A 13839-nucleotide genomic window follows, 5' to 3' on the forward strand; every position below is an offset into this window, starting at 1 on the left:
TGAGTGAAAGAAGCCCTGGGCCCTGCCTTATAAAGTGAGCAAAATATTAAACAAACAATCATAAAAACAAGTGTGCATTACAACTGAGGACAAGCATTAGGAAAGAGAGGGACTAGATGTTATGAAAGTCTGTATTGAGGAGATAGACCACTTACTAGCTGAGTGACCTTGGACAAGTTACTTAACTTTCCTGTGAACCTGCATAAAATGGGTACTAACAATATGTCTTAGGGGTTTACAAAAATTAATTGACAATGTATCCAGTATGTATAATATGTATAGATATATTGAATATAATGTATACACATGTATATATAATTTGTGTATATATATGTACAGATATATGGATATAAATAAACACATGATTTATAGAATTTATACATGTCCACTGAAATATCCTATTTAGTAATTGTACATGAAATGGGGTATTAGTTGCTGTGAATGTATGCAGACATTCTATTTTTTTCTGTGTTATGTCCGCATTCTATGTATTCCTCACAACCTATGTTAGCATGCTGGTGGACAAGGAGAATTGGTATAATTCCAGGAAACAAGACTTTCACTAAGGGAAGAGTAATTATCCCTGACAATAACACAAAATAGCTAGGTAGAAAGAGAGCCCAATATCATGTTGTGGAGTAGCCGAAAATATCAAGAGGGTGTCCTTCCTCCTGGGAGATAAGGACTTTGCTTAACCCCACAATTAGAATGAGATGATAAAGACACATTAACAGGGAAAAGAGTAAACTAGGAAGGGGCATCTGACGATAGGGGGACAATAGGGCACAGCAGGAAAGAAGGGAAAGGCAGGAGCAAGTGGAGACCCTCCTCCTAACTCAGCCCAGGGAGCCTTGACTCTGAGAGGGACACATCGCAGGATCTAATCCCAACTGTGCTAATATCCACGTGCGTAACCTCAGGGAGGTTATTAATCTCCCTGTGCTTCAGATTCTCATCTGTAAAAATACAAAACATAGTAGGGCTTCCCTGGTGGTGCAGTGGTTGAGGGTCCTCCTGCCGATGCAGGGGACGTGGGTCCGTGCCCCGGTCTGGGAGGATCCCACGTGCCACGGAGCAGCTGGGCCCGTGAGCCATGGCCTCTGGGCCTGCGCGTCCGGAGCCTGTGCTCCGCAGCGGGAGCGGCCAAAGCAGTGAGAGGCCTGCGTACTGCAAAAAAAAAAAAAAAAAAAAAAAAAAATACAAAACATAGTAGAACATATCTCACTGGGTTAAATGAAATGATATAAGTAAGATATTTAGAACAGTCCTTGGATCATAGTAAGTGCTATATGTGTTAGCTATTATTATTAATATATTTCTAGTCCTTTAGATGAATGCACCAAAATGGGAATAAAACGTGATAGTGAGAAACCTAAGGTGCTCACACCTGTGATTTCTAGTCATCAAGTAAAATCAAAATTATATCAGGAATGTTTTCAGCTGCAAGTAACAGCATATCTGAGGAACCAAGTCTTAATTAATAAGGACATTTAATTATCTTATATATAATAAGAATAGTGGTAAAGGGTTACTAATTTGGTGCAGGAGCACAAAATATTATTAAAGACCAAGGCTCTTCTTATCCTTCCTATCTGCCATCCTCAGCTTATTGGTTTTTTGCCTCATGATCACAAGATGGCTGCCACAGCCACACACTTAAAGTCCCCTGGCTAAGGAGAGTGAGGTTTTCATTGGTAGGAGCTAAACAGGTTAGAATTAGAAATTACAAAATTAGGATTCTGTTAAACAGCAAGAAGGGGTATGGCTCCTGGGTGGGCAGCTAACAGTGTCTAAATGTTTTTTCATGTTTTAAAAATGTTCTGAGTTATCATTTTGAAGGCAATTAAAATCATTACCTGCAGCAAGTTGAAAGTATATAAGTATATATGTATTTATAATATTTAGATACAAAGATCATGATGTATCTGGATGAAAGAAGATAGGAACACTGTCAGTGCTTTGGGCAAGTTTTCCACAGTGAATTTTAAGTATAATTGTATGCATAAAAACATAGATTTATTTTCAGAAATGCAAATGAAACAGCTGGAATAACTGAAAATAATACCGCTGTGTTTCTTCTATTATCACTCTCCACCATATGTATTATCTGAATGACTAAAAGTGTTTCAAACTGATATTTAAACCTAGATCCTCTTCTAAAAATCTGCTCTCCTTTTTCTGCCTTTGTATGCAGCAAAACTCTGGAAAGAGCTGACTCTAGTTTCTCTCTGTACTTCTGTCCTCCCTTGAACACTCTCCAGTAAGTCATGTGTCACCACTGCTCTGTCTAGTCTCCTCTTGTCAATGTCATCAGTTACTTCCATGCTGCCAAATGCAATGGTCACTCAGTATCTGACACAGGTCATCACTTACACCTTAAAACACTCTCTTCATCTCCTGACATTCTGGCTGTTCCCACTGGTCCTCCTCTACTAGATCCTCCTTAGCTTCCAACTTATAACTGTTGGAGATCCTCTTTGGGATCACGTGTAGATCTTTGAGACCTCTTACCTTCTTCAACCACACACCTCCTCAAGATGGTACACCCAGTCCTGTGGCTTTAAATACCATCTCTAATGCCAAATACTCCAAAAATTAGCTCTCAATTCAAAACCTTTTACCTGAAATCTAGTCACATATGCCCAACAGACATCTCAAACTTAGCACACCCCAAACTATACTCCCAACTCCCTCACCACCACCCCAAAACTTGCTTGTTACATGGGTTTTTCCTAGAGCAGCATTTGATCCTACACTTTACCCAGTTACTCAGGCTCTAAATGTTGAAATCATCCTTGACTCCTTTCTTGGTTTCCTGCCCCTGAGCCAATCAATCTGGAAATTCCGTAGGCTCTATGTACAAAACGTACCTTGACTGGGACCACTTGTTATCACTTTATGCTACCCTCCTGCTCCAAACCTCCATTTTCCGCTTGTAGCTACACTGGTCTCCTTACTTGCACCTTCCCCCCTGCAGTCTGTTCTACACACAAGAGCCAAAATAATCTTTTTAAAACAAAAGTCAGGTCATATCACTCCTCTGCTCAGAACCCTCCAGTAGTGTCTGATCTCCCTCTGAGTAAGTCCTAAGCCCCTACAGTCACCTGCAAACCCCTGCCTGATCCATCCCACTAGAAACTCTCACCACCTTCTCCTCCAGCCCACGCTGCCTTCCACTTGCACCCTACATGTCCCAAATGTTCCATGCATGCCCTGCTCCCTCTGGCTGGCATGGTCCTCCCTAGATGACCACGTGGCTTGTCTCTCTTTTCCTCCAGGCTCCTCTTCAACTTCCCATCAGAGAGTCTTCTCCAACTACTTGTCTAAAATGCTATTTCCCATTCCTTTCAGTCTTTATTCTGCTGAATTTCTCTCCACAGTCACTGTAACCACTGACCTGTGTGCGTGTGTGTGTGTGTGTGTGTGTGTGTGTGTGTGTGTTGTCTGTGTTCTCCGCCAGCATGTTTGCAACACAAGACCAGTGATGGAGTCTGCTTTGTCCACTGCTGTGGCTGGGATGTGGACCAGTGCCTGGCTTCCAGGAGATGCTTCGGTCCATGTGCGTTGAAGTTAGGAGTGAATCAGTGAATGGCTGTTTGCCAGTAACCACTTTATTTGATAACCATATAAACCTCATAGCTTTTGAGTGTTTTTACTCTTGATTGAAAGTCAATGTTTTCAACAGGCTCCTTTGTTTCAAGCAGGTAATGAGACTAACATTTTGTTATGGTATTTAACAAAGTATAGGAGTTCAGGTTTTTTGAGCACAAACCACCTGTTATCCTTGCTTGGTCCTGCAATAAACCTTTCTCTGTTCAAAACAAAAGAAAACAACAACAACAAAAGAACAAAGTTTAGAACTTACCTTGTAATTTCCATTATTTTTTTTTGTTTTATTTTTACCAACATTATGTTTCATATATTAATGTCTTCTATAAACTGACTTGTTTGGTATAAATGTTCTATTTATTCAAAAAGATCATATTGAAATCATAATGCTTTGAATTAAATCATCTTTGTTATTTGGGGGTCATTTTTCTATAGCCCAATATTTTAATAATCTAATCGAAAATCAACCCAAAATTAAATGCTGTGATTTTTCTGAATATACCAGTTAACACCTTGAAAACACAAGGTACTTCTTATATCTGTTAGGCCTGACACTATTACATAATTTGTTCCTATTTTATGTAAAATATTTTGATGAACTAGTTTTAGCACATTCTCATTACTGTTGCAGCCCTTATACAAATGTTAATAGTGTTAGGGACATGCATAAACACACACAATAATATCTAAATATATTTCATTAAAAGGTATCTTTAGAAGATGATGGAAAACTAATCACAGACAAAGCTTTTGTTTTCTGGCTACTAGTAATTTCTCACATATGCTAATAAAAATTACCCAAGTAAAAATCACCCAAATGGAAGAGAATTTTAAAACTTGCCTTGGAATGTCTTTTATATCCTGCCCCCCCCCCCATTGTTTGTATCCGCTTTCCAATGAGAACATTTTTTTTTATTATAAACTGAAATAGTTCTACAAACTGTCTACATTTCTATTCATGGAACATTCTCTCCATACATGGTGCATCTTTCTCTCACCTCCTCTCACTCAGCCCGTTTCTTCTTCTTCCTTTAATCCACCAGCTTCCTCACTCCTGCTATGACCTTGGACTTACTGATTACTTATCTACTGATTACCTTCTCACATGTCTCTTTATTGTTGGGAAATAACAGTGATGTTTCTCTTCCTCGGTCTCTGCCCTTTGTTACTTTCCTTCCTTTCTCTTAAGATGATTTCACCTTAATCACTATTTAACTATCATCTATGCAGTAAATAATCACAACACTTTGGATCTCAATATGAAACTGACTTCACCCCGGTGACTAATGGCAAACTCAAGTCAACATCACTGAAAAAGATGAAGGACATCATTTGTCCTTTTTTATTGTCATTTTTCTGATCTGTGTTACTCATTCCCTTCTGTGCTACTCGAACTTAACAAGTGTGGTGTAATTTTAGCCTGCCGTTGTCTTCAAAACTATAAGCTTTGGGCTTCCCTGGTGGCGCAGTGGTTGAGAGTCCACCTGCCGATGCAGGGGACAGGGGTTTGTGCCCCGGTCCAGGAAGATCCCACATGCCGCGGAGCGGCTGGGCCCGTGAGCCATGGCCGCTGAGCCTGCACGTCCGGAGCCTGTGCTCCGCAACGGGAGAGGCCACAACAGTGAGAGGCCCGCATACCGGAAAAAACAAAACAAAACAAAACTATAAGCTTAAATCAACTATACTTCAATAAAACTTTTTTAAAAATTTAAACTATAAATAAGCTTATAGATAACCTGTGAATAAGTGCTTATATATAACAAGTTTCTTTAAAATAGGTTAATTTTAATTATAAATGGTGCTGCTGTGCTTAGACCAAAACATACAATTATTTAGAAGACCATAACTGCAAATAAAACAGTGTAAAATTATAAGAAAAATTAGGCTCAAATTATTCTACTAGCAAGGTAGGTCAGGTTACAATAAAATTTCCACATCCTATTGATACATTTTCCCCCTCAGCTTTAAAATCTATGCTTTCCTTTCATCTTGTTTTCATATAAACTTTCATAATTACTTGCTACCCGCTGGGTGTTTAAGCTTGTTCACTAATCCTGCTCAGCTGTGTAGTGTTTAAAGTTTGAAATCCACATTTACAGCCCCAAAGGTGGTGAACTTCATAACAACAGGAGACAAACATCATTTATCATTCTCCATGCATAGACAAGGACAGAAAGTACAGAAAGGGGCTCAGAAAAGCTGTTTTTCTAACTGATGTCATGTGTCTTAGAAGGGGCAGCAAAACGAAAGGCAAGTGTTCTAACCCCTGGACAATAGCTGTCTTTGCCTGTCGTCCCACAGGCGTCTGTAGAGCAGAACATTCATTAAAATAAACGTGCAAACGTTCAGTCAGCCCTGCAGGGATTAGGGTTCCACGGTGACCTGACAAGTAAACAAAATGTATTGTTTCTCTCTCTACATGCCAGCAGGTGTTTGCTCCATTTTTCTTCCTGGGAGATGTGATTTTGCTTTGTCCCCGTCGAGTGTTTAGTGACATTATCCTTATGTTTCTGGAGAGAGATAGACGTAGGGGATGTTAGAGACCCCAGTGTCCAGATTGCATTTCTTATTTCAATTGGATAATCAGGTTGGAGTTTATAAGTTTAGCATAGAAAGGGGGAAAAAATGCTGAAGTATCATGGTCTTGCCATTTTACCTTTCGGGACCTCAATTTTCTCATCTAATAAAATAAAAGAGATCGACTCAGTAATAATAATCATAGGACAGTAAAAATGAAACCAACCTCTAATGAATTCAGTGCTGACTTCAGGCCAATGATAAATCTTCACATTCATGATCTCGTTTAACATTCATAAGAACCCCTCGAGGAGGAGACTTATTATCTCCATTTTAGAGACAGTGAAACAGAATCTCAGAGAGTTAGTTCCTAAGATGACAGGGCTGATGAGAGACAGAGGGGCCAAGTCTATACTCATAACTCCCAGGCAGTGAAGCCCCTCATTGCTGTACCACCTCCATGGTTCCTAAGGGTCTGAGGATTAACAGATACTCACTACTGTATATAAAATAAATAAACAGCAAGGACCTGCTGTATAGCACAGGGAACTCTGCTCAATATCTTGTAATAACCTATAAGGGAAGAGAATGTAAAAAAAGGATATATATATATATATATATATATATATATATGTATATGTGTATATGTATAACTGAATCACCTTGCTGTACATCTGAAACTAACACAACATTGTAAATCAACTATCTTTCAATAAAAGTATTTTCAAAAGAAAGAATACTTCATTGTTCTTTTCTATTAAACAGACATGGAATTGTTTCCTGTTTTCTCATTACCTGTTGAAACATTTGGGACTTGTTTCCTTAATTATAGATCAATATTTGTTGTTTAACTTAAAGAACTAGGCAAGGGACTGATAAATGGAAAGTCATTGGACGTTCTTAAATTGATGTTGGATGTTGCTAAATTAAGAAATCTCATCATTCAGGGAGAACTTTGTTAATAAAACTTCAATTAAATTAAGATTACATAGTTCTATTAACTGTAGCAATGAAAAATATACTCCCAACAGCTTCTTCCTCGTGAGAGCATTACATCTGAATAACATTCAACTACAGATGTTGATGATGCATGCAATTACAAGTTCTAGATTTCTCTCCACAAACATTTAAAATATACGCATTTATTATTATTTTCAGTTAAAGAATATTAATATTACATTAAACATTTTAGTCTTAATGATACCACAAATAATAACCCACAGCAAATTTTTTTCAATATGGTATTTAAATTGAAAGAAAACCTTGTTTTCAAAAGTATTGGCGATTGTTATTTTTCTTGCTGGAAGTGACACAGGTATAATACTAAACAGAAGTAATACCTATCTCGATAGTCCTTTGTTTTTGTTTTTTTTTTTACATCTTTATTGGAGTATAATTGCTTTACAATGGTGTGTTAGTTTCTGCTTTATAACAAAATGAATCAGTTATACATATACATATGTTCCCATATCTCTTCCCTCTTGCATCTCCCTTCCTGCCACCCTCCCTATCCCACCCCTCCAGGCGGTCACAAAGCACCAAGCTGATCTCCCTGTGCTATGCGGCTGCTTCCCACTAGCTATCTACCTTACGTTTGGTAGTGTATATATGTCCATGCCTCTCTCTCTCACTTTGTCACAGCTTACCCTTCCCCCTCCCCATATCCTCAAGTCCATTCTCTAGTAGGTCTGTGTCTTTATTCCTGTCTTATCCCTAGGTTCTTCATGACCTTTTTTTTTTTTCTTAGATTCCATATATATGTGTTAGCATACGGTATTTGTCTTTCTCTTTCTGACTTACTTCACTCTGCATGACAGACTCTAGGTCCATCCACCTCATTGCAAATAGTTCAATTTCGTTTCTTTTTATGGCTGAGGATTCCTTTGTTTATAAACAACTAAAGATGAGATTCAGAGGGCCACTAGTTCTAGCCTCAATGCTGAAGTCGTTTCTTATCCTGAATGTAATCTTCATTTTCATACACTTTGATGTTTTTACTATTAAAATTCTGCTGCTGAGGAAAGAGAAATATATTCAAGGAAATAAGTTAGTCTGTATAGATAGGCCATTTGATATTTTTCTTTAAAATAAAATTTGAGTGTGTATGTCTATGTTACAGAGGCAAGGGAAACAGTGGAGAAATTTTAAAAAAAACAACTAATGCATATCACAATTTGGGACTGGGGAATATTTCAATTATTTTAATTATTTTAATTAAAATATTTTCAATATTTTAAAGTAAAAAGTGGTCAGACAATTCACACTAAGAACTTAGAGTTTCAGTTTACAAATGAAGAAAGCATAAAATCGTGAAAGCATTGACCAAGTCTGCCAGGTAATAATTAAGGATTTGAACTTATTTTTATTCACAATGTCTTTTGAAGAACTTCTGTTGTATTGGTACTTAAAAACAATATTCAATAGTAAATAGAAGGTAACTGGTCCCATAAAATACCTATCGGTCTTAAATACGTACCATGTCATATCAATCTTGAGCCCACTGTAAAGTGCTGTCAACATTCCCAGACCAAGCAAGTGACACAATTGCTTATAACGAATGTTAGTCATGTTCAAGAGGAAGAGATCATCCTGTCTCCAAAAATCTAGATCTTCAACAACTTCCTCTTATGGCCAAAGCCCCACTGATTAAGTTATCAAGTCACTGTTTATCACTATATTAGGCCGGGCTCCAAATCTCCATCTGGTTTCTTGCATTTTCAAAAAACCCACACATGAATCTCTGCGATCTTTGGCTATTTTAGTGCCAGGCTCAAACCAGACCCAGAGGTCCTTGCACTGCGCCCCCCTGGGTGCTACTCTAATTACTTTATCATTGTTAGGACCCCAAGTCCTGCAATTGCAAGTCTAACTACAGAGAAGTTCCACCCACACATCCCTGAACCTTCATCCCTGCACTGAAAGGATGGTTTCAGGAAAAGATCCAGGGCCGAAAAGGTGAGCCACTGACACTAGAAAAAGGAAAGTTACCCAGAAAACCCAAAGACTCACTACTTGGACATTTTAATCCAAGAGCGTATTTGCATGGCCTCAGGCGAGCAGGCTGGAAAAATACCCATAGCAGCTGCCCCAGGTCAGCACCCTGTAGAGAAGGATTCCTGAGGCAGGAGATGAGAAAACAAGGGAAAATTCAACGTGGGAAGCAAGAGATACAGACGTCAGGGATATCGGAGGGTGAGGCAGAGGAAGAGACGAGGGTCCGGGGACATGGACTCCAAGCAGAGCTCAATGGCTGAGGAAGGAGAGGACTCAGCAGAGGATGGTTGGGATTAAAGCCTTCATGTGGCTTCTGCTGAAGGACTTTCTAGTCTTCTCTTCCACCATTTGCTGAAACCCCAATCCTGCTTTCCACAAATTTAATTCTTAAGAATAAGTATGGATTCCAAATGAGGAGGTATTTCTACATCTGGAAACAGGTGAGTTCTGTCCTTGAAATATTATGTTCTGCTTGGTCTAATCAAAGACTGAATAAAATCTTTTGAAAGGAAACCACAACAATCTTTTTTTTTCCTTCTCTTCACAAAAGGGAATTCATTCTGTCAGTCCTGATTCATTAAAACAGATTGGAATTGTGTCTGCTTTGTCTCTGTTGACCTTCATCTTTGAATGAGGCTTCGTAAACTCTTATAATAAACTTCTCCTGAGATTTTCGGCATCAGTTGTGTTTTCCAGGAATTAATTTTTAAAAAAGGATGTTCTGAGACAATCATAAACAGATATTGAGAAACCCTATTTCCTCTTTTTTCAGGGTATTTTATACAATGGAATGAGCTTTGGATAAGAATCAGAATTTAGAATAAATTCCCATGTCCGCAACTTCCTAGATGTTTGACCCCTGGAAAGTCACTTAAGATTTCTGAGTCTCAGCTTCCTCATCTGGTAGGAAAAAAAAAAAAAAAAAAAGATGCTTGCTGATTCAAAAAATAAATAACATAAATATAGCTAATAAACACAAAAATGTTTAACTTAATGAGTCATCAAAAAATAAAATTAAAATACCTGTCAAATTAGCAAATGATCTCCCACATACTCAGTTTTGGAGATGGTTAAATGAGACAGGCATTTTCATACTCTGTTGGAAACAAAATGTCAGCCTATACCCGGAAACTTAAAAGGGTGGGTGTGATTTGACTCAGCAAATCTCCTTCTAGGACTCTTATCTCAAGGAAATCATTTGAAAATCACAGATGACACTTTATTCCCGAAGACAGTTACAAAAATTATTTATAACAGTAGAAAGTTTGAATCTTCCTAACTGTTTGGAACAAATCCAACAGTGAAACTGACCGTAAGGGGTACACAAGAAAGCAGCCTCAGAATGTAATATATGTATATTGATAAATGCACGTGTGGAGGTTAGCTATTGATCTCTAACGAGCAACAGAGATCGTTCAGCCTGCAGAGCTTTAAAATATTTACTGTTCGGCCCTTTGAATAAAACGTCTGCCCGCACTCCATCTGAGGTTAGAAGTCCCTGTTGTAATTTATCTCAGTGGTCGCCCCAGCTGCTGAATAGGAAATGAGCTTAAATGTCTTTTTATATTCTATCTTAACTCCAGTCCCTACTGGTGCATTTGTCAACAGTCTGCAACTGAGAGCTGTGATGGTGATCAAGTCTCTTCCTGAGCTCAGCCCAGAAGGCAGCAGATTGCCGTGGTCAGAAGTGGCCAAGCCGAGTGTCCCCATCCCAGCTCTCAGGAACTTCCAGGCCCTCAACGGAATCACTCATGGTGACCCTACACCCTTAACCACGGGACACTTCATGCCTCAGAAGTGAGGTGTGACCCCAGCCACCACCCATGTGCTCACAGCCCAAGAAAGAAGACATTGTCCTTCTTGCCCAGGTTGACTGGGAGAAAACCCACTGCATTTTTGGTGATCTTATCCCTACCTATAAGGTTGTCTGACTCCTATACCTGGGACCAGAGCTTGCAGCCCACTTCTCAAAGTCTGGGTTAATTGATTTTAAATAACGTCCACTGTCCAGTACATACAGTGTTATACAAGCTTCTTCCAGTACGCCGTTTGGAGAGGTAAACAGAAGATCAGGCTTGACTACGCCTCCCACCATAATCCGAATCCTGATTTCCGATGAGCAAATTCATAGATAAAAAGAGGGGTGAGGCAACAACTGAAGCAGGAGTTGACACACTAGGCTCATTGGCAAAATCTGGCCAGCTGCTTAGTTTGGTTTTGCTTTTGTTTTTGTTTGTAATTGAAATACAGTTGATTTACAATGTTGCGTTAGTTTCAGGAATACAGCAAAGTGATTAAGTGATTTTATATATATATATATATATATATATATATAAAATTTTCCATTACAAATTATTGAATTTAGTTCCCTATGCTATACAGCAGGTCCTTATTGTTTATTTTATATATAATAGTGTGTATTTGCTAATCCCAAACTCCTAATTTATCCCTTCCCCCCACTCTCCCCCTTTGGTAACCATAAGTTTGTTTTCTATGTCTGTGAGTCTGTTTCTGTTTTGTAAATAAGTTCATTTGTATCATTTTTTAGATTCCACATATGAGTGATATCGTATGGTATTGGTCTTTCTCTGTCTGGCTTACTTCACTTAGTATGATAATCTCTAGGTCCATCCACCTTGCTGCAAATATTTCATTCTTTTTTATGGCTGAGTAATATTCCATTGTATATATGTGCCACATCTTCTTTATCCACTCATCTGTCAAGGAACATTTAGGTTGCTTCCGTGTCCTGGCTATTGTGAATAGCGCTATGAACATTGGGGTGCATATATCTTTTCAAAGTAGAGTTTTCCTCTTTTCCAGATGTATGCCCAGGAGTGGGATTGCTGGATCCTGTGGTAGCTCTATTTTTAGTTTTTTGGGGAACCTCCACACTGTTCTCCATAGTGGCTGCACCAGTTTACATTCCCACCAACAGTGTAGGAGAGTTCCCTTTTCTCCACACCCTCTCCAGCATGCATTGTTTATGGAATGTAGGGGGATGGCCATTCTGACCAGCTGCTCGTTTTGTAAGGTTTTATAGGAGCGTAGCCACGCCCACCGTTTTACTCGTAGGCTACGGCTGCTTTCGTGCTGCATTGGCAGAGTCGAGCTGTTGCAATAGAGATCGTTCAGCCTGCAGAGCTTTAAAATATTTACTGTCTGTCCCTTTGAAGGAAACGTCTGCCAGCACTCCATCTGAGGTTAGAAAATGTAGCCTGAGCTTAGAAGCTGCAAAGCTAGCCACCTGCTGAAAAAGCCAAGGCAACTAGATTGAACCTGCCCTGGGGAATTATAGACAGGATACAAAGAGGCTCAAGGAAACGAGCAAGTTAAAGGAAGGTGGCGGAGGAGACTGACCCAGAAGCTCACCTGTGAAGTTCACCACCTACTGGGGACCGACCAGTGCAGAGTCTGACCGCAGCGGTGATGACACAGGTTCCGGGATTGCTTCTCAGTCACGGGACGCTTGTCTGCACCTGCCTGACTGTGGCCCTTGTCCAGAGCCGCCGTGGGGAGAGAATACTTACACTTCCCTTCTTCAACGATGGAATGGACCTCAGGGCCTGGGCTCCAAGGTGGCGGCTCGCCAGGCCATACAATGTGCACAGAATGGGCGTGCTCAAAGGGTACCTTGGTCTGTTTCTCAGAAACCAATCGAATTCGTATTCTGACACCTCCCTCTGCCTTTTCCCTGAGATCACCTCTGAATCCACCCAGAGTGTCCAGTGCACATGCGTAAGAAGCAGGGTCAAGGGAGTGCAAAGGGCCGAGGTCCCCAGCTATCGAGTCCCTCAGTCAGCCATTGAGTCCTCTCTTATTTCCATCTGCAACTTCCCTACAGATCCAGTAACAGTCTCTGCTATTTTCCTCAACTCTCAGGCATAAAGGACTCACCCTGTCCCCACACCATGCTGGAGAACTAGAAACTTTATGAGGCTGTCTGGGGTCTGGGTTCAGGGCCACACTGTACTAACTGTTTCCTGGCAATTGTCACAGCCCCAGGAAATTACTGAGGGGTCAACCAGGAAGGGGGGCCCCAGGTTCTGTCTTCTCCCAGATCCCACTTACCCTTCAGGGTCTGTTCCTGCACATACACCCCAGGGTGGAAGGGAGGAAGACCACCCCTCACAGGCAGCTCCCTGCTCTCTCAGAGCCTTTAGATTCCCTCCCTCTAGTCAAAGGAACATTGCTTTTCTCTAAAATTGGGGGCCAGAAAGACTAGGACTGATATCATATTTTTCGCTCAAGACTGTTGTTTGTTCCCTTTCATCTATTACTCACAGGGCCTGAGCTCTTGTAACTTAAAAGCCAGAAGTAGCAACTCCTCTCTGTTTTTTTGCCCAAACATCTTTTCCCTAAAGCAATGAGTCCAGAATAACCTTTTGCCTTGAACTGGGGATAAAGGAACCGAGTGGAACAAGAAGTGCCCAGTGATATTGTTTGAAATTTGGTTACTGTTTCAAAAACATAATCTCACTGAAACCAATTACTCAAGTTATCCATCTTTTAGCAGTGGAATACACCAAAGATGATGGTGCCAAGAATCAGTGTGTATTATGCTACACATTGCTTTTTATACACACACCCCCAACATGTAATCAAACACACAGTTAAAATGCCAAGGGCATGAGGGAACATTTTCGCAATACCCATAAGAGATCAAAGTTTCTATCTATCTAGATCAAGATAGCTACACAGTAAGATACACGTCAAAAA

The sequence above is a fragment of the Orcinus orca genome, chromosome 12 (genome assembly GCF_937001465.1).
Source record: "Orcinus orca chromosome 12, mOrcOrc1.1, whole genome shotgun sequence".
Taxonomy (NCBI): Eukaryota; Metazoa; Chordata; class Mammalia; order Artiodactyla; family Delphinidae; genus Orcinus; species Orcinus orca.